A 23,596-nucleotide genomic window follows, 5' to 3' on the forward strand; every position below is an offset into this window, starting at 1 on the left:
TGGGCATAGATTTTTTTTTTTAAATCTAGATTAATCCCACTGCAAATCTTGGATTTACTCTAGATTAATCTAGATTAAAATGGCTCATTTGAATGCTGCTGAAAGCATTCAAAATATATGTGCTACCCAAATAATGACTAAATAAGTCTTTGAGAATGGGTTTCTCAAGCCAGGTGGCGCATTAGAACAGGGACTCATCTCCTGTTTCCAAAATGCATCACAAACTGCTTGGGAAACTGTTTTACTATGAAATTTGGTGATGAAAATAAATTATGTTCAATAAGATGTACTTGTGTTTGCTAACTGTTTATTCAGTTAAACATGAATTTTGAACTCTAGGCCTACATAAGCACTACTGACTCTCAGTAGTGATTTTTAAACCACACTGAACTGAGCTAAACTGAACTTAAACACTACAAACTGAACTACACCGTTCCAATTTACTATGACCTTTTATGTGAAGCTGCTTTGACACAATCTGCATTGTAAAAGCGCTATACAAATAAAGATGAATTGAATTAAATAAGCTCAAAACCGATTTGTGATTCCGTTAATTGGACTAAAGTCATAACTGAACTAAACAGAAATAGAATTAAGACGTGGAGTATGCATATCCCTACTGAAAAAAACAGCTTAAACCATCTGCACCTAGGTAAAATGACAGGGAGCTTCTGTGACCACGTGAAATGCAAACGGCTGATGTTTAAGGAAGACGCAATGAAGTACACATGTTTGCAAACCCACCTAAAGTTACAAACAATGGCGCCGATGAGAGCGGTCATGTGGTGAATGTTGATCTTGTGTTGAGCTCAATGAGCCTTACGTCTAAAATCAAGCAAGGGTGTTTCTTTGGTGACATCGCTTTGACTCACACGCTGAAAATGGCGGACGTGAAAAAACAAACTGAGGATATGGTAATGCGAGCCTTTCAATCAAAATTGGTGGTCGGGGGGACCGCACTACTATGTCAAGTTGCAGTCGATCTCAAAACCGCTCCAATTGGTCCACCGTTTTTATGTTGTTCCATTGAAAAAAAGAACTGGATGTCTGTATATCACCCTGATATGACGGTCAATACACTATACCTACACATATGTCTACCCAAACAGCTTAAAAAGTTTATTTTTCACCATAGGTGCTCTTTAATGTTCTGCTAAAAAAATAAAAAAATTGATATTTAATGGCTTGAGGATTAGCAAATAAAGAGCAATGTTATATATGTGGGTGAACTGTCCCTTTAATTTGCACTCAAAGAAAGAAAAAAAAAAAAAAAAAAAAAAGACCAATTTATTTGGTTATGCTAGATAACAGTGCTACATAACATCATGGCGCCTGTTGCTATCATGGCAGCAATCATGGCAGTTTCTGAATTTAAGATAGATACTAATGGTCTAATTTGATACAATAATCTATGCTAAGATAAAAATGCTTCAGCCAGACTCAGAGAGATCAGCAGAATGGATTCAAAAATGGTAAAACTCAACTGTTAAACTCTAGGGCAGTGGTCCTCAACCTCCGGGCTGTGGATTAGTACCGGTCCGTAGGTCAATTAGTACCAGGCAGCACAAGAAATCCTTAATTATTGGCATTTTATTTATTATCCGAGTCTGAACAAGTATTATTTTTGAAAAATCTTTCATTTTGAAAAATGACCGTATTCTCTCGATTACATCTCGGTAACTTGAGCACCCAAATTTAACCCACAGGCAGCAAAATGAGTAAGAAACAGACGTCTTTGGAAAGTTTCTTTGCTAAGAGCAAAAGGCCCAGTAAAGCACCCTCGAACTGTCAAGAGATGGTTCCACAACACATTTGTCAACAAATCAGATGAATACACCTTGTCTGTGCAAAAAGATCAACTGCTGGGGATCTCAAATGACAGTGACATTTTTAGCATATAACGTCTTTTCTAGAGTTTTCGCAAGTTTCTTATTTGTTATAGGTGCACGGCTTGTGTGCGCAAGCTGCGTGATACGCTTGCGCCTTTCAGACGCACCCAGTTGAATGAATCCTGCAAGCATACCACAAGTCATGTGACACGATGACCGATCAGCTTCAGCTTGTATGGAATATACACATTTTGGTCTACTAATGATCTGAAGATGAACATTGCAGTGCTTCGTAATTTTCTCAATAAATAAAACTAAAATCAGAGTTAAAGGAATGTTTCTTCAGCTTGTCATCCTCTGAGAAAACGGTTGATGGTCACCTACGAGCCACTCAAGAGGACTTGAGAAAAATGAGTTTACTTCCAAAAAAATGTAATCATTAATAAACAAAAGTGTTTCTTTAGAGGCTTTATTGGACCCAGACAGTCATTAAATTAGAAAAGAGCAGCAAAAAAGTAAAAGTACTAAAAGGAAGGCTTTTTGTAAAGAAACTGCAGATATATAAAGTGAAATGATTTAAATCTTACCTTGAGATTGTGGGCGCTGTGGCCCTGGGCAATCCTTACACCTATAAAGAGACCTCTCTCTTCAACTCTCTCACCGCAGACCTGGACTCCTGAGAGGAAACAAAAGAGCAAATCTTAATTAAACTCTATGAATCACACAGGCTCTCTCTCAACTGAGAAATGTGAATGTGTGTCACTGTCAGAGATTTACTCAGTCTTTAAAAGAAGCTCGTGGTGAGAGAAAACATTAGGTAACCAGTGGTTCAAAGTTTTATTCACACACTGAAATGTCACATCAAAGACACTAAAAACATGAAATGGGGTGGAGGGAAAAAAAAAGAGCACTGTACTGTGCATTAATAAAGCCAGTAGCGTCTGGCTGCTCTATTGCTGGGAACTTGAAACATATAAACAAGACAAGTCACAACACCGCCGACAGGGCAGCATAAAGCCCACAGGAAATTTATATCATGAGTGCGTTATTTAAAACATCTGACTCTGGATTCACACAAAGACTGAAAAAAAAAGAAATAAATCAACCCTGGAAGAGGTTTCCATGCCATCCTGCACTGCAGTCAATGGAGTTTTAATGGGTAAAGTTCACCTGAGTGGTTTGACAGTCATCACATTTACTGATCAATCAATCAATCAATCAATCAATCAATCAATCAATCTATCTATCTATCTATCTATCTATCTATCTATCTATCTATCTATCTATCTATCTATCTATCTATCTATCTATCTATCTATCTATCTATCTATCTATCTATCTATCTATCTATCTATCTATCTATCTATCTATCTATCTATCTATCTATCTATCTATCTATCTATCTATCTATCTATCATTTTGACAAATCTGTAGCAACTGCGTGATGCTATCATGTCAAGGCTCACATGTGTGTCTTTATTTGAAATAACAAACTTCTTGAGCTGATGATAATAACATGCGTGATCATTGAAGTGCTTCTGACATCCTTTCAGAAAGCGGACAAGCGCGAGAGTGAAGTGCGAAAAAACAAAGGAGCAAATGATTCTTTCAGAAACCGAAACCATCAACAAACAAAACCATGTTTAACTATTATCATCACCTTTTGGACTCAGAATGACGGAATTACTTTCTAAAAGAGGTTCCATGTGCTGGTGAAGATTAAAGATACAGATGAGAGGTTTGAACTGACTGTAGGCTACATGTTGCATGTTGTTTTTGACCCAAGTAAGGACTAAATGCATGTTGTGTGTAGCTTTTCTGTAATTGGTAACATATCAGAGATTGTAAGGGCCTGTATGTGTTCATATACGTTGCATTTATTTATTTATTTTATATAAATCGCATTATATAATAGTATATATTACCATTGGTACCCTTTTGGCAGTGGAAATGCAAGTCTGATAAAGATGATCTGCACCGAACAGAACCGTACCGAACTACTGGGCCATTTCACAAATTAAGATGTATTGCTCATGCAACGATGTAGCTTTTTCTCCACAATCAGACTTACTTTTAATATTTTTTTAAAGAAACAACTGTCAATACCAATTTATACCAAAAAACCCACAACAACAATAACAAGCAGAATGCCTCAGGTATGAGACGGACAGCTAGATTTTACAAGCCCTGTCAGACAAGCTGGTCCGACATGTCTATCTTTCTCCAGCTGTCCGAATCTCAGAGTTTTCAGAGGATCTGCATCTGCTGAGTCACATTTCTGCCGGCAGCTCCGTTTCCAGGCACTTTCACACCAATACTGTGCAACAAAACAAGCCCTTTCAGCAGCCAGACACAAAGAGTAAAAACATCAGCTAACAATATGCAACTACCTAATGACAGCCTACATGATAGCTCACAAAAGTATTTAGCAGCAGTATTCAGAAGTACACAAAAGTTTTCAGCTGTCCTTACAAAGTCGGTCTGGTTTCTCGTTGCGTTTGGTCTTCATTTTTTAGACCCTTAAAGAAATAGTTCACCCAAAAATGAAACCTGTTTGAGTTTCTTTCTTCTGTTAAACACAAAGGAAGAACTACTCAAAAATCATGGGGAAAAAACAGCCATTGAACTACATTGTATTGTCTGTTCCTACAAGGGTTGTCAGAAGTATCGACTTCAGTAGCAATTGGTACTGAAATTTTAAAAGCGTCGATTTCCCATCTGAACACAAGTTCTGGAGATTTACTGCTGATTACTGAACCAGCTTCACGGACAAATGTGTACAAAAACTACATGCAATTCATCAAGCAGCACTAATACATAGTAAAAACTAGGGTTGTCAAATGTATCGACTTCATTCGACAACATTTAATCGACTACATTCTTCAGAAAACTTCAGTAAACAGTGGTGAAGTTGGTGAATTGATGACCTTCATGGCCAATCACAGTCACTTCTGCTGAGCACGTGAATACAACAACAAATCAGCGCTGTTTAAGAACGTGCTCAAACGTTTGCTGGAATTCGATGTTTTTAAATTTTAGTATCGATTAGTATCAAATTCCAGTATCGTGACAGCTCTACTATCTAATAAAAAATAAATATCTATGAGGGACTACATTTTTATTATGTCAAAAACCGTTCAACTAATCGACTTTACGTGTGCCGTGCATGTTGCTGCAGACCTTTTTTTTTTCCAACACCAATTTTGGTGCAATATGGACATGCAACACGCTAAGATTAAATAAACCTTTAATAAATATTGCCTATTTTAAAAAGGGGAGGGGGTACTTGAAAAGCTCCGCCCTGTTTTCATGTTGCACACAATACATCACACTTCACAGGACCTTTAACCCTACTCTTTTTATTTATTTTTTTTATTTTATTGGATTTATAGGGAAAACTCCCTAATGACAGAGCACTGTCACTTGTCACATGGCATATCTGCTGACAAGCAGGAAGGGTTTAATTATTAGATGGGCTTAAAAATGGCACTAACCGCTGAGTTAATGTGTCACAATAAAGGTGTATTATGTTATATGATTTAGACTCTGATCATAAAGATAAAACGAAGGGGATAAAGGCGAGGAAATATGAGAACAACATATTAAAGCTTTCAGATAAACCCAATAAACCCATATTAGACTTTATGAAACAGGACAGGTTGCTAAGAGGCTATATTAATTAAAAATGTACAGCAGATCCCGCAATCTGAACTTAATGATTTTGCCCGGCATCCTAAAAGATAAGAGGATAACGAACAAAAACAAAATGCAATATGAAAACCACATATTGAGCTCAAAGACAAACATGATTAATCCAAAATAGGCTTTATAAAACCAGAAAAATTTATACATTTTAAAAATTAAAAAAGCTACCCAAATCTTTTCAGTTTAAGAGATTGAAGTCTAAAATTGTAAAAATGTACATCAAAAATAAACATTTCTCATTCTAACAGCAGTAAACAATGCAGAAAAGTAACAATTAAATCTTAAAAATAAATGATAAAAACAAATAAATGATTCAACTTGAGCAATAAAGAAAAAATGCTGCCAAATCAACCTATAAATAACAAAATTGGACATGTCAAGTAGCCATGGTAGAAATGTAATCTTTAAACATGCACGTTTCCCAGTGTGTTTATTTGGAAATAGTGCCGTAAACTAGGGCTGCACGATTAACCGACAAAAGATCACGATCTCGATTAGAACCCCCACACGATCTTAATCCAGCATCTCGATGATTCAGCCAATTATATTTGTTGTAAGTTCGGGAGAAGAATAAAGGCGGTCGCACAAGTCTTCACATTGTTTTATATACGTAGCACAGCAACATGGACACCACCCAATGGTGTTGAAAAAGTCACATACTATATTCATAAGGTATAATTCACCCAAAAAAATGTCATTTAGGTCTTTATGTAATGATGTATTTGCGGCTGCAAAATCACACAAGAGCTGACGCACTGTTTGTTTACTACTGAGAGGACCCGTAAATGATGTCTACTGAAGTGAACAGAGCCTGCATAGGCTGTGAATAACAGGTAATAAAGTTGTAAACAGCATTCAGCTTGTTGCACAGAGTGATCGTTTGGGAGCGCCGCGTTCGTCCTTTCATAATGAACAAATAGTGTTGTGCATGAAAATAAATGTTTAATGTCAGTTTAACTACATAATGTTGAATATAATGCAAGAAGGAATCTGATAATGACAAATGTCTCATTTTACCAGTGAAAAAATGGTCTAATAATGTTGTCAATGACAGATTGCAAGCATATCGTCACCTTAGAATTATAAGGTTCTACCTGACATTGTCAAAATTGAATTTGACATTCTTATTAATTGACAACTTATTTACATTATGACATGTTTTTATAAGCTGTTTACATTTTAGGTCTTTTTATTTAAAAAACAAATGTTACACACATACTGTTTGCTATGGAATGCAAAAACTTTAAAGCTCATTATCTAAACATTATTCAGTAATCATTTAGAATGGAGATAGAACCTTATAACTCCAAGGTGACGATGTGTCTCAAACATAAGTCAACTTCCTAATTATGATGCCATCACTTTACTGTGACTTAACATCCAGGACGAGTTTAAAGTCTAGTCAAGCGCTCCATTCAAAGTCTATAAAAAAGGTAGGCTTTTAAACATACATAGGCCTAATATTTTTCTTGTTGTTTTACCAACATTTTTTTGAGAATAATAATAGTCTACTCATATTAATCTTTATTTTACATCTACAGAATCATGAGAAAATCTTGATCTTGATATCAAGCAAAAAAAAAAAAAAGTTATTCTCATTTTAACCAGAATCGTGCAGCTCTAGTGTAAACTGCCAAAAATAAGACTTAAAAAGTCAGGACAAACTATTTTACAAGATTGGAGAGTCTACATTAACCATAACATGTACAAAATATCAATTAAAATCACAGTGAGTGACATTTTGGCTGAAAATACTTGATTCGTTTGACTGAATATTTTCGTTTCAGGAGTGTTTCTTTCAGACCCTCAATTTACTTTTGGACCAACATTAAATGTTCACTTTAATATTGAACATAAAAGCTTCTAAAAACCCATCTGAATGTCAAACACCAACAGTGCACAGCTTTTCTGACTCTCAGCTGGATGAGCACTTCTTGAATTCACACACACATTTCTTGCCTTCATTCAGGTTTCAGAGAACAACAAATGTGTGCTTTTCTCATGCATTTCTGATGTGATACTACTGTAGTCCAGGACAGCATGGACAAAAAAAAATCCTCTAATCCGATTGCACTCAATAACTGAGGTCAAGAAAGTATGATCAAAGCGGAGAAAGGAAAAAAAGGACGACCTGCTTATATTTCAAAGCTCTGGACCATGAGAAATACTCACAGAAGGGTTTAAAACATCCTACAGTAATGGTTAGATTCGACAAGTGCACTGGGTTTTAAATGCAGGTTTGGTGTAAACTGGGAAAAAAAATTATTCAAATGTAGGGCTGGGCGATATTTCAAAAAAAAAAATCATCACAGTATCATGTTTCATATCATTCGATATCAATAATTATTGAATATTTCTAACAACACATTTAGGAATATTAGAATTTTTTTTTATTTAACCACCTTATTTTAAATTTACCAACATTACTAAAGGCAAATAGTTTTAATAGTCAAAAACAAAACCATTTAAACAAAATATCTGATCTCTTTAGAATCAAATAAACATAACTGTTAAAGAGACTCTTAAACTTGATACATAAAATGTTACAAAGTGTGTGCAATGGTAAGATCAACTGGATCAATCTGTAAGGTGTCAATAATAACAATACAGTAAACCTCAAACACTGTAAACAAAACAAATTATTATAATCAGATTTGACCTCACAAGTAAAGGAACTAACCATCATTATACAAATACATACTGCAACATTACAAATTGGGAAGTTGAATGACTACATTATCCCTATGCTAAAAAAAATCATTTAGATGGGCAGCTAGTGGCTGCGATGCACAAGAAACCAACAAGCCACTCTGGCGACATCCTAGCATGCTTTTTTATTTACAATCTCCTCACTGCTGCTATACGACACTCATTTTTGCATGAGTTGTTATTCTGACCTGAAGTGACAAGCCCAAGCACGTGCTTTGTGTTTGTCTGAGGTAATTAGTCTGCCGTTATCACTGAAATGTTTATATTCCCGACAAAGTGTGAAGCAGATTGGTTCGTTCTAGCACTCAGGGCTTCCGGAAAACTTCAGATGTTTTTCAACTAGGTGTACCTGGAAAATAACGCGCGCCTCCATTGAAAATTACAAACTGACACCCTAAGCTTATTGGCATTGCTTCCAAGGCGAGCATTCGGCAGCCATGTTTTAATAAACTACAGCGCTTCACACCGAAACGTCATAACTTTAATTATCGATATTGACGATGGCGTTCAGTCAATAAATACAGATATCGATTTTATCGCCCAGCCCCATTAAAAAGCAGCATTCACATTGTATATAAGGCAAGACACTGCAGGTGAACTAAATATATGGGAGAATATAATTTTAAAAGAGTCAAATTACGAATTGCAAGAACAAGAAAAGTTTTTGGAAGTAATTTTTGTAAATGTTATGTTCACATATGCAAACAAGGCATTATTTCCTTAAATAAAAATATATGCTAATATGCATAGACTTCTAGCACAAACGTCTGAAGCTTAGATTGTTTTGTTTGATCAATTAGAGATGAAGGTTTTTGGCAATCCTTTAAAATCACTCCATGATTAAGAATATAAATAAATAAATACATAAATAAATAAATAAATAAATAAATAAATAAATAATGCTAGCCCAAATTAAATTAAATAAAATATACAATAGGCATGAGGCAAAATTACGTATGGACGTCTCTCAGCAAAATCTTCAGATTCAGATGCAGTGAAGACTGAAATTATTCATACCCCTGGCTAGGGCTGCACAATATATCGTTTCAGCATCGATATCGTGATGTGCACATCAGCAATAGTCACACTGCAAAGATATGCAATGTTAATTTTGGATCATAGTTGAGCAGGAACTACAGAGTTGTATTTAATCACTGTATTTATACAGAATTCATACAAATTATGGAACAAAATCTAAAAGTTTTTATGACTAGGATGTTTGTCTTTGTTTCTAGTTCAAATATCTACATTTCCAAGTGAAAACAAGATTTAACTTACTCCAACTGGCAGATAATTTTACTCTTTTTAAAGGAAAACTCTTAATTTTGCCTTGTTTTATCTGTATTTTAAAACAAACAATATTATTACTTGATCTAAGTTTTTATTTTTTAAATATTTGGACTAGAAATGAGACAAAGCAAAGCAAGAAAAGCATTTTGCGCATTGTGATTATTCAATTTCTGTACCTGAATACTGTTAGACTCCACAGAAAACCATCAAATAGTGTTGTTCTACTCATCTTGTAAAACTGTATTTATATCGCAGAAAATATTTACAGCAGAAAAGTAAAATATCGCCATTTCAGATTTTTCCAGTGTCGTGCAGCCCTACACCTGACAAATTCTGACTTACATTTGTTGTTCAAGCATAAATTACAGCCGATAAACATTTTTTATTTATTTGTAATGCCCACAATAGCTACATTTCCATCCACCTATTTTTATGCGCATTTTTGATGTGCATAAAATAGGTTGATGGAAACACCAAGATGCGCTTAAATGTTGAAAATGTGCATAAAAAACACATAACTAAGTAAGATAAACTTTTTATTCGGTAAGAAAAGATGCGCATGAACTACGATGGAAACACTTTTACCGAACAAATTCCAGTATGATGATTTTCATGTGATTTTGTTCTAAGAGATCATGTGATGATAAAAATGTGTGTGAATTGATAAACCAGCAGGATGAGCACATTATAAAACATCTGTATTGTTGTTTTGGTCATTCTAAAACGCCTTAATCGTTTCAGTATTAGTGTTATTAATTCATTATTAATGACCTTAAGAATCAAGAGCGTCTGGGCTCTGCATTTCAGGATTGCCTTCTGAGCCACAAGTCATATATTAAATTTAAAAAAAATTCACGCAGCTTCTCCTTCCGCAGAAAATTCCATTTTTACTGTTGATATTTGGCGCCAGTTATTCAGGAAGTGACAGTTTTGTTCTCTTTGACTCGTTGGATGAAAACTGTGCTTTATTTGCACGTCTTTTATGCGATAATCCAGTTTTGCGCATAAAGTTAATTCACATTTTTGTATGGAAACATAGCTAATGATGCCTCTTGTACATCAAATTATTATCCTTTGGAAAAACATGTCATGTCCAGTCCAAAACTATCTATATCTATATCTATATATATCTATATCTATATCTATATCTATATCTATATCTATATATATATATATATATATATATATATATATATATATATATATATATATATCTATATCTATATATCTATATATATATATATATATATATATATATATATATATATCTAGATATATATATATATATATATATAAATAATTTAAATTGTGCTGATTATTTGAATAATTACGTCATATTTAAATAATGTTGGGCTTGACTATGAATTTGTTTTGTATAGATCTAATAAATACACATCATCTGAATGCTGCATAAATAAGTTTGTTGATGTCTACAAAGTCTATTGATTTATACTTTGTTAAAATAGAACAAAATTTGGTTGAGATGCTCCAATTTCAATATTTATAACCTGAGGGTTAAAAAAAATCTAAATATTTAAAAAAAAATAATAATAAATGTAAAAAAAATAAATAAATAAAATAAATAAATAAAAATAAAATTTAAAAAGCCTTTAAAACTGTCTAAATGAAGTGCTATCAATAATCAAAAATCAATCGATTGAGTTTACATATTTACAGTATAACATGTGCAAAACATCATCACAGGACATTATCTTAATATGCAAATGTATGATTTTGATCAATCATTTTGACCCATACAATGCATTTTTTTGGTTATTGCCAACAATATACTGGTGCACCATAAGACTTATGTTCCAGGGTCACTTATATAAATACAGCAGTAAAGTTTGGTTTATGTAAGAGCTGCTAAAGCACAGATTTATGGCTGAGGCAGAAACTCATATTAACTCATATACAGCCTTTACAATAAGTATCATACTTGAACTCTACAGACACAAAAGCATACAGCACGTGTTAGAGGGTTTCTTTACAAATGAAAGTCAGGGAAAGCCAAAAAAAAATCTGAATTGAGATGTATATGAAAATTGCCAGCAGTGTCTCAACTTAAAGCTAGAATAAATAAATCCAAGCATACCTGAAAAAATATCCAAGTTTTCCTCATTAATTCAAGACCTTTTCAAAGAAATGCAGTCTTTTTTTTATTACACTACGGTTGACTTATAGCTGAAAACAATGGTACTGCCCATTCAGCAAGACTGGAGAAAAGGGAAAAAAGATGGACTACAGAGGTGTACCAATCAAAAAAAAAAAAAAGATCAAACAGAAAAGGGGACCAGAGTCTGTCCACGTGGTTTTGGATTAGCAGCTCTCATTGTCAATGCTGCAGCCTGGGAAGGAAAACACTGTGGGATTTTGAGAGATTACATGACGATTTCATTTGTAATGCTGATCGTTTCAAAGTACTACAACCTACAGTGAATTACCCTTCATAAAAGAGTCTTCCGGTTGATTTGAGGGCCAGTAAACAACCTTTATCAACTCAGAAATAAAAATGTAGATAATAAATAAAATAAAATGGAGTTTGCTGATAAGCATTTGAATATGAATTTAAAATTAAGATAAAATATAGATATATTTATAGATATACAAGTAAAAACTTAACAATTAGAAAATATATTAACATATTTAAAATTTAAATAAGTATTAGTGAATGACCTAAAATATAAAACAAATTTTTTATTAAATAAAATGAAATAATTACAATATATTTTTAAAAATAAAAAGTACAGTGGTCCCTCGCTAAAACGCGGTTCACTTTTCGCGGCCTCGCAGTTTCACCGATTTTTTTCGTGAAATTTTACATGCTTTTTTTTCTATGGCGCATTGTGTTCTGCATCCTGATTAGTGCATTGCGTTCTGTGTCCTGATTGGCTGTAGACCGCTGTCAATCAATCTCATCCGTGCTGTGTCCCCTGTACAGTACAGAACTCTTTGATCGCTAGCAGTGTGATTCTGAAGAGCTTAACTGTATGTTCGCAAGTTTTTTCGCCACACTGTCGACGAAACGTTATGCACCGTCAAAGGCACACACAGTAGCATCCAAGAGGCAGAGGAAGATGCTAACCATTGCACAAAAAGTTGAACTTTTAGACATCCTTAAGGAAGGTTGAAGTTTCAGCGGTAGGGCGCTATTACGGAATAAGTAAATGAAGATCAAATGGTTTTGATCTTTGGATTCATTCTATAATACTGGACTTATTTTTCTACAAAGGTTTGAACTTTGAGAGCGTTTAAACAAAAGAGAAAAGTGTTAAAATGTTAATGCCTGTTTGTGAAAAGTGTATAAAGTGTGTAGTGAGGGGTTTTACAGCCTTATACTTCTATAAAAATTGTAAAAAATAAAGCGCGTCGCCAATAGCCTAGTGGTTAAATGTGCCAACATACAGCACCATGGTGCTCACGGCGACCTGAGTTCGATTCTTGGCTCGAGGTCTTTTGCTGACCCTTCCACTCTCTCTGCTTCCAATACTTTCATGTCTATAACCCCCATTGTCCTATCCAAATTAAAGGGGAAAAACCCCTAAAAAAATAATACAAATAAATAAATGAAAAAATAAAGTAGACTACTTAGCAGATTTTGCCTATTGCGGGTTATTTTTAGAAGGTATCTCCCACGAATAATGAGAGACCACTGTATTATGGAATGAACTAAACTATAAAATAAATTACTTAAAATACTTTTACATTATTTACATTACAATAAATAAAATATATTTAAAAAAACAAGAATTAGTTCACTCATGAAAGATCAGTCATTACTCAGATCAGCTATTGGAATAAATAAAATAAAATATATAATATTAACACAAAAATCAAGTCAAGGATTTGCCACATTGACTGGAAAGCCCATAAAATGATGCGATGAAATACAAATTAAAAATGTATACACGAATATAACAATTATCAGATAAGGGAATAAGAAATTAAAATTAATGAATTAAATGAAGTATTAGTGAACGAACTAAAACAAAGCGTATAAAAAAAAATTCTAAGATTGTTGGAGATTATAAAAAATACTTTTAAAAGGTATGCAAGTTTGACACCCAGTGGATGAACTAGGTATTGCATATCAGGATCAAAAGAAACTCAAGCGCAGGTTGTCAGATTGAGGACCAACAGGAGCGAGTCTGACGATTGACGTGCTTTCAGTGTTAAAAGCTAACAATGTGAGTTTGAATGCAATTTTACATAACATTTATTGTCATACTACTGAAAGCAGCAGGGGATAGTTTACGTCAGATCTTGAAAATAAAATAAACCGTTTGAAATTTAACTTTAGACTCAAAACCAACACATATCAGTGATTCAGGATCTACATTTACTAATGTTAAAGAGGTTTAATTTGTATTAATTAGATTATAAAACTTACCATTTCGTGAGTGAGTGCATATTCTGTGCTTCTGAATGCGGCTGTATTTAAATTTCTGTCATGTTTCATCTGATACAAACAGCCAAATTGCTTATAACTGCAAATTTAGCGTAATGTTACAATGTAGCCTGCTCACTTAACGTTTACGTTAGCAATATTTATATTATTTGCTAAATAACCTCATGTGGTCACATTTCGATCACGGACGCATGCTTTTAGAGGTTTTCTGAATTAATGAATGAAATACGCTGTTTTTAAACAAGACAACCTGGGGTGCTGAAATACAATTAGCTAAAGTGGCAGTGGGCGGGTTAAAAGAACCAACACAAAGACAGACGTTCCAACACGTAACAGACATTTTCAAAGCAGAATATCTGCATTGTTTTTCAGATAAAGTAGTATGTTCACTTGTCATGTTTCTTATAAATCTGCAAACATATTATGGTATTTTTATGGTTTACAAGAGTCAAAAACTTACATACAGCACCTTTAAATAAGTAAAAAAATAAATAAATAAATAAATATATTATTAAAGAGAGGAATGAATATATTATTAAAAAAGAAAAAAGTATTTGCACACTGACAAGAGAACGAGAAAAATGGGCACACAAAGACATATTTGAGTAATGTTAATGTAATGTAAATCCTATAAATTATACATTAAGACTTATAATAATAAAAAAGCCAGAATGCTAACTCAAAATAAATCTTCATATTTTTAGCTCAATCCTTTGACTGCAATCTGTTGTTTTTGGTTCACGCCTAGGTTTGAAATTTTACATTAGTTACTATTTTAATCCTGTGTCTTTCATCACGCCTCCCATGAACCGAGTGGGTTTTCTGGGATTGTTGTAAGTAAACGGTGTAGGGAAGACTTAAAAGGTTTGGTTCATTCCTCTGCCGTCGAAGATTCAGAGAGCAAACAGTGGGAAAGCTGCACTAGAGACTTGCACCATGTCACCATATTTCACACGTGGACTCTGATTCAACACTGGCAGACTTTCTGTCATACGCTGCTGTTTTAGAGCTCGTCTGATAAAATATTCTCAGAGTAATATCGGCATCGCCTCAAAGCTCTTCAGGACTTGAGAACAAAACCACACAGATAAAATTCTAGATTCCAGTTCAACCCATGTAAGAATTATAGTGCAAAAAATGGACAATTCACTCAAAAATGAAAATTCTGTCATTATTTACTGACCATCTGTTAATTACAAATATGTTTGAGCTTCTTTCTTCTGTTAATAAACATGAGAACATGTGTTGAAGATTGTCCAAATCCTAATTAGGTTGATTGTCATTTTACCATACTACTGAATCAATGGCTACCCGTATTATAACATTTTCTGGTATAAAATGTTTATGTTTTTAAAAGAAGATATTACAACACAGGACATGCCGTTAATGTATTTACTAACAACGAAATATTGAACAATACTTGTACAACATTTATCAATTTACAAACACATTATTAAAATTCAAACACTGCGCTTGTTAAGTTAGGGATAAAGTACATCCAGGAGGTTGTTATCGCTGAATTTAGCTTGACACTAAGTGGATAAGGTTGTATAAGCCTGAAGGGATTTATTCTGCCAAAACAACCATCCTGGATGTATTTTAATCAAGTTTATTACACGAATACTTGCCACAAAACATAAAAATGAGACAGTGTTCTGAGCCTTAGTTTATTAATTCTTTAATTAAACACAAAGCTGACAGAAATGAAAACAGCTGATGGAGTATACACTAACCTGCGCATTATTCAGTCACAAGACTGTGCCAAACAGTCAAAAACACAAAGCTGGTAGAAACGAAAAACAGCTGATGGAGTATACATTAACCTGCAAACTATTCAGTCACAAGATGGCGCCAAACAGTTAAAAATGCAAAGCTGACAGAAACGAAAACAGCTGATAAAGTATACACTAACCTGCACATTATTCAATCATAAGATGGCGCCAACAGTCAAAAACGCAAAGCTTACAGAAACGAAAACAGCTGATTTAATCTACACTAACTTCAGAATTATTCAGTCACAAGATGCCACCAAACTGTCAAAAATGCAAAGCTAACACTAACCTGCGCCCTATTTAGTTACAAGTCAGGCGTTTTTGACTGTTTGATGCCATCAACTGAAAACAGGGGATGGAGTATACACTAACCTGTGCATTATTTAGTCACAAGATGGCGCCAAACAGTCAAAAACGCAAAGCTGACAGAAACAAAAACAGCTGATGGAGTATTCATTAACCTGCACATTATTCAGTCACAAGCCTGTGCTAAACAGTCAAAAACGCAAAGCTGACAGAAACGAAAAGAGCTGATGTAATATACCCTAACTTGAGAATTATTCAGTCACAAGATGACACCAAACAGTCAAAAAAAACGCAAAGCTGACAGAAACCAAAACAGCTGACGGAGTATACATTAACCTGCGTACTATTCAGTCACAAGATAGTGCCAAATAGTTAAAATTGCAAAGCTGACAGAAATGCCAACAGTTGATGGAGTATACACTAACCTGCGCATTATTCAGTCAAAAGATGGCGCCGCTGACAGAAACAAAAACAGCTGATAAAGAATACACTAACCTGCGCATTATTCAATCACAAGATGGAGCCAACAGTCAAAAACGCAAAGCTGACAGAAACGAAAACAGCTGATTTACTATACACTAACCTGCGCATTATTCAGTCAAGCTGACAGAAACTAAAACAGCCGGAGTATACACCAACTTGCACATTACTCAATCACCACATGGTGCCAAACAGTCAAAAATGCAAAGCTGACAGAAACAAAATTGGCTGGATAAAGCATATTCTCTCTTACGGATTGTCAAAAACAGTTATAAACCACAGCGTGACAGACAAGCAGATACATATGAATGTGGATACAAGTGTAAGGATTTGAACGTATTCATGGACTCGAAGTTCTCGGATGAGCCTGCATTATTTAGCGGTTGTTATCTCACAATAACATACCTTGGAATGTAGCAACAGACCAATCAGAATCAAGTATTTCAGACAGCCATGTAATAACATTAGTTAATATACTGTATTTTCATTAACTACATTAACAAACATTAATAAATACTTAAATGTATTGTTTGTGCTAGTAAATACATTAGTGTTGTGTATTTTAAATGCTACAGAAGAATGTACATATAATGTATAATATATTGCAGTCATCAAAGAATATTACTTTTATAATCTCCAACGTTTTATCATTAATGGTATTATTATTATTATTATTATGAACTCTGAATACCATTTAAATATAAAAATGCATAGATTACAATTTTCCTGGCAGATTCTAATTTCCTATTTTTCTGTACCTGCTATTACAGATTTTTGTCAATTCCAATTTTTTCTGTGTGTAAGAACAAACTTTCACATATCTGAATCCAACTGAGGTTGCGTACACATGGTAAATTTGAATATTTGAGTGAAACAATCCCTCAAACCAATCTGATGTAAATGCATGTAAAACGACAACAGAACAGCGCAGTTATTTACTTCCTTCAGACTGCATCTCTATGCTAAAAATTCACTTTAGAGGTTAACTGCTTTCCAGTCGTGCAACTCATAATATTGACACTCCACAAAAGTGTTGCAATGTTTGAGAGGCGCAGTGACCCTCCTGCCCCTTAAAAAACCTCATCTTAACTGCATTCATCAATGTCTGACCAGCGGCGCCCTACACTTGACCTCCGCCGGCACACAAAAACAGACCTCCCTGACCTATTTTGCAAAGTCTCTGGTGAAATGAATGTGATGATTACTTTCTTTTCATATTGATCAAAGTAAACGAAAGTTATAAAACCACATTTCTATCTCCTACAGAAATATTTCTGATCATTATCAATATTGGAAACAACTGAATTGTGGTGGGTTATATTTTTTGTAGAAACACTGATAGATTTTTTTTTTCAAGATACTTGACTAATAGGAAAAATAAATTGTTTTTTCACTGACACTTTAAATGAGTTTAACATATTCCTGCTGATTTCAACCATTCCATTCTTTCCTCAAAACAGACACCATGTGTTTTAAATACAAGTGTACTGTACCACAAATTCACTTTGTCCCCAAAACACCGATATCTTCAGACCAGACTAAGCATAAAATCGCACCAATTTTAACAAGACTTTACACTTAACCCTTTGAGAACATCATACACATTACTTTTTATTATTATTAAACATTGAATACAAAATATCGTAGAGGTAACTAATCAAGTACAAAACATTCAGCATTAAACCTAGGTGAGCTCATAATACAGGCAAGACAATAAATAAATAAACACAAATAAAAATAAATAAATAAAAAAATAAATAAAATATATACATAAACTTAAATAAATAAATTAATTAAAATAAATAAAATAAAAAATACATAAAAAAGAAATACATAAAAATAAAATAAATAAAATAAATACATAAAATTAAATAAATTAATTAATTAAAACAAATAAAATAAAAAATACATAAAAAAGAAATACATAAAAATAAAATAAATACATAAATAAAAATTAAATAAATAAATTAATTAAAATAAATAAATAAATATACATAAGTAATTTCACAATTAAGTAATTTCAGTGAGGAGTAATAGAGTTTAAGTTTGTTTCGGAAATGTTTAAAGCATGGGGCACAATCTTTCCACTTACAGCAGTGTGTATGATATTCAGCAAGTAGGAAAACAATAGTCACAGTGTCTGATATTGACTTGTCCAATCCATCAACATAAGAGAATACTATGGATTTTAAAAACAGGGATGCATGATATTTTTAATGCCGGCCGTTCTCTAACATCATCATGCACATTAATGTAACAACTTTACATTATAACATTTAACATTATTGTAACTACTTTACCCACTGATCAAGTAAATTTAAAGGATTACTTCACGGTTTTTAGGTAATTTAAGCATGGTTAGTTATAATGGACTTGCATGAAATACTGTAAATAAATTCAACAGTTTTGAATAAATTGAGAGAAGCAGAGTTATTATATTTTGTTTTACAGATATATTTTGAAGAATAATTACAATTTTCAACCAAAGAAGGTTCAATTTACGATATTGGAAAAAAAAAAGACTGCCATATTTTGTATTTCTGCGTTTTACATGGCAATATCTATACAAATTCACCAGACGACTTGAATAGCTCTATTCGAAAATTATTTATTAATTTTATATTGGCAAAATTCCGTAGGGGAGTGAATGATGCATGAAATGTAATAAAGAAATTACAAGAGTAGATAAATTCAATTCAATTGATCTTTATTTCTATAGCGCTTTTACAATGTAGATTGTGTCAAAGTAGCTTAACATAGTAAACGAAAACTGCTGAAGTCCAGTTTTCAGAGTTCAGTTTGGTTCAGTGGTTTAAATTTCACTGCTGAAATGATATATTGTGCAGCCCTAGTTAAATTAACCAAGATTATGAACATGCTTAAACAATAAAATCAGAAAATAATGACTATCTACAGTATGGTTGAAAAACAGTGTCATTACTTTGAAGGTTTTTGTGCTTTTTTGATGCATAAGATGTTTAACATTTCGTTTTACGTTTTTAATAAAGCTTAAGAGCGCTATTTGACTCATTTAAATAATTAAAAGTTTAATTTATATTGTTTGTTGAGAAGTATTCAAGTAATTTTAACTTCTCAGTCAAATTACAAATAACTTTTCAGACACAGTAACTAGAAAAGTTATTTAAATACAATTTTAATGATGTAACTAGTAATCAGTAATTACTTTTTATGTAACTTAACCAACACTGGTAACAACATCCCAACTACAACAGGCACAGATTGTTTGACAGTAAATCACATAATGAAACATACATTTTATGGATCACCTTAGACCACAATTTCAGCTAAAAATATTATTTAAAAGAGCTTTTGAAGGAAAAAAAAAAGACACCTAAACCTTGGTTGGTCTGAGAACATATTTGGATTCTAAGTCAATAGTGATATGCACAAACACTGACCACTTGCAACTGGATTATACAAATATCAACATTAGAAGACGTGAACTAAAGAAAACAAACTAGTCATTAGCCAATCATTAATAAGACATCATGAGAAGCTTTAGGAAATGGTGTAAAATGAGACGACTGATGATGACACAACTGCCCTTTGAGCCAAAGTACAAAAAAAAAAAAAAAAAAAAACGGAGAAGTAAAACTTTGAATGATTAAAATTCAGATGCAAAACAGTGCAGCTGAGAAAGAAACTGAACCTAATCAAGTTCAACTACATTATTTAAATACACATGCACAGACTACAGTTTTGAAGTTTGGCATCAGTCAATATAATTTACTTTTTTAAAGCATATAGCATGTAAACAAGCAACCCTGCTCTCTATCAATACGTGGACAAAGTGTTATTAAATGTTACGTTTCTGTCTCCTGACCATCACTGCATATTTAGGAAAACAATAACCAATGAATATCAACAATGCAGAATCTCTGTGAATAACATACAAGCAAGCTTGAATTCAATACAAAACACCCTACATACCCAATACAAAAAATAATAATAATAATAAAAATTAAATAAAAATCAAATAGAAATTGTACAACAAATAAATAAAACAACATTTTATATGCCACACACACAAATTTAAATATATATATATATTGAAAGTTTCTTATGTTCAAGTATGCATGTATTTGATGGACAGAGTAAAGCAGTAACACTGCGAAATACTACCGTATTTAAAATTGACTGATTACTTCTATCCAAATGTTTCAGATAAAATTCTAATGTACTAATTGGTTGCACAGAGGTAAAGTTGGTTTTATATTCGGATATTCAGACATTCTCCTTAAAAATATATTTTCAGAAAAGTATTCTTTGCAAATTCTAAATAGGGAAATCATATTAGCAGCAAATGACTATTAAAGTACAACATTGTTTACAGTGAATTAGATAGTGTTGTTGTTTTGAAGTCATACTTGCATGCTAATTCTGATCGAATATTCAAAGTAACATGGTAAACAATATAAAGACTGTTAAATGAACGAATGTGCAAATATAAAACCAACTTTACCTCTATATTGGTTGCATATAAATGAATGTTTAAATATAAAAATATATATTAGTCAAATAACATACATACACACACACACATTTAGAAGTCACAACTTGACGTTTGTCATTAATTGAACATTTTTTATTAAATGTCGTGTCAGCGGTTTGCTATTTTGTCATTCTGGTTCCTCCAGGTTCAAGAGAGTGACCTCATTTCAAAAATCAAAGAATGCACCATATCTATATTTATATCTGTATCTCGTGTGTGTTGTTTTAAGATATACTCATGAATGACTTTTGTTTACATAAAAAGGTGTCAAAATGACATTCTCAGTCCCTGTATAGAAAAACAACATAATTAAAGTGAATGTCGAGTGAGGCTGTGAGTCTATGTCTCAGTTTGTGTTCATCTTTCAAATTTATGTCACACAAGCTTACAAAAACGAGACTCAATAAATAATTGTTGATAACAAATTAATTTTCAGATGCACTTTACCTTTAAATCACTCCGCTTGATGGAAACCCCAAAGCGGAGTAACACTCAAAGTACACATAACGTTACTCCACTACACGCAGAACAGCTATACTGACAAATATCATCCATATAAATCAAAATAAATCGACATATTCATCAATACAGCGCTTTAACTCATTTAATCCTGAAATTAAACGCAGAAACTGCTCGAACACACACGAGGAAGAAAGAATACAGGCAGCCATGACTTCATACTGACACATCAATGAAGCGAGCGTGTGTTTGTGCGCGGGAGCGCGCGCGCGGTCTTGTGTGTGAATATATGTATGTGTGTGTGTATATGTTTTAAATCGCACTCACCCAGAACCACCGCGGCGAGGATCACCTCTGGGTCATGATGAAGGCGCTCTGATCGCGGACAAAGAGACTCGAGACTCCAGTCGTGCGCGCTGCTGACAGCAGATGAACGTGTGTGTGTAAATGTGCCAGAATACAGCCCAGATCTGCCTCTCAGCATGTACAGGAAGTGATGCAGAGGATATGAGGTCACCGTGCAACTGCGTCAGGTGCGTGTGAGTGAGCGCGCGCGCGAGAGAAGTGGTCTATATAACCACGAGCCAGTATTTTCCGTTTTAGTCAAATCTATGATACACGTGGCCAGTTTTAAATACATGTTTCAGATATAAAATTGTATTTTGACGTTTGTATTTTATAGGACTGCTGAAAGTGGCTTCATATTTGCATCATTGTCTTGTATTTTGGTAGTTTACTGTAAAATAGCTACTTTGTCAGAAGTCAACCTTATGACATCATAAAAATTGGGTCTCTCATTGGTGCCTATATAGCTTGCCTTAAAGGGGTAGTTCACACACAAAATATGTACTCGCTATTTACAGTGCGTTCCAAACAGGACACATCACACTCTGAAGGACGAAGTGAACACAATTATGGCCGCCATATTGAAGGATTGTTCCAAACTGAAGTGCTCAAAAATTGGCATTTCGAAGGCCCTTTGGAATGAAGAATTTTGAAGAATACAACTGATGGACACTTCAGCCCCCCATGATCCTTATAACAGGGAAGTTGTTTGGTGTCACACACTGCATTCAATTTGGAAGGGCTCATGCAGTGCGGGGTAAGAGAAAGAGTTTGTGTGAGGTGTGTTAAGTGTTCATCAGCCTGATAGTCTGTGGGCGAAAGCTTTCCTTCAGTCAGCTGGTGTGTGACCAGATGCTGTGGAACCGTCTGCCTGAGGGTAGCAGAGAGAAAAGATTCTCTTGGCTTTCCTCATGCATCGCCTGGTGTAGATATCCTGGAGGGAGGGAAGCTCACGCGGCCAGCAGTTCACACAATCCTATTGCAATTGCTGCTGTTTCCATACCAGGTGGTGATGCAGCCAGTCAGGATGCTCTCCACAGTGCAGGTGTAGAACGAGCCGAGGATTTTGGGGCTTATTCCAAACCTCATGAGACACCTGAGAAAGATGAAGCGTTGGTGTGCCTTCCTCAGCACTCCATCTGTGTGAGCAGTTCATCAGATAGGGTGGTGGGTCTAAATAAGGGTTACAATGGGCCAAATTTCGGCATCTTTGCTCTAATTCCTATAGAAGGACCTTTCGAAGGGATTCGGGCTTAGGGATGAGCCATTCCAAGGTGTTCAAGACTACTAGAGACTGTTAAGCAGGTGTGAGTTGGAGTTGGTTGAAGCAAAACTGCGCAGATCTGTGGGCCTCCAGGAATTGAGTTTGAGACCACTGCTTTAGAAGATCTCAGGACTGCAAGTGGAAATGGCAGAAGCCGACAATTACAGATGACGTACTGGTGTTCACTCATCCATATAAAGAAGTGCTAAAAATCATGGGAGTGTAGACCATTTCAATGTGTTGATGTCAGTGCCCCATGACCATTTTCTGCTTGTTGTCAAACTATTTCCTAACTGTAACAAGGCAATTTAATGATAACTTTAAATTAAAACACCTGCCATAGGATCATTTATCAATATATGGACTGTTGTGGATTCTCGGAAGCTATGAAAATTAAAAATGTAAAACAGGAAATGCGTTAGGACCATTGTTATTGTTCACGACCCTCAAAAAGGTCTATAGCAAGTAAGATGAAATTCAATTGAAGTCTTATAGTGAACACATCATTGGCCGTTC

General features: G+C 34.0%; 1 protein-coding gene across 3 annotated transcripts in view; it reads right to left on the reverse strand.

The window, feature by feature from the left end:
• LOC130236942 (polyamine-transporting ATPase 13A3-like) overlaps positions 1-21,942 on the reverse strand; it is a 76,440-nt gene extending 54,498 nt beyond the window's left edge. For 2 of the 3 annotated variants that reach the window (XM_056467703.1, XM_056467701.1), the window contains exons 1-2: positions 21,799-21,942; positions 2,417-2,505 (exon numbers count right to left, since the gene is read on the reverse strand). The gene's annotated coding sequence lies outside the window, so the exon portion shown is untranslated. Of the gene's footprint in view, positions 1-2,416; positions 2,506-21,459; positions 21,687-21,798 lie in introns of those variants that run through there. The other variant, XM_056467702.1, reaches the window with a different exon arrangement.
• Between the last annotated feature and the right edge of the window lie 1,654 nt (positions 21,943-23,596).

The sequence above is a fragment of the Danio aesculapii genome, chromosome 11, assembly GCF_903798145.1.
Source record: "Danio aesculapii chromosome 11, fDanAes4.1, whole genome shotgun sequence".
NCBI classification, from domain to species: domain Eukaryota; kingdom Metazoa; phylum Chordata; class Actinopteri; order Cypriniformes; family Danionidae; genus Danio; species Danio aesculapii.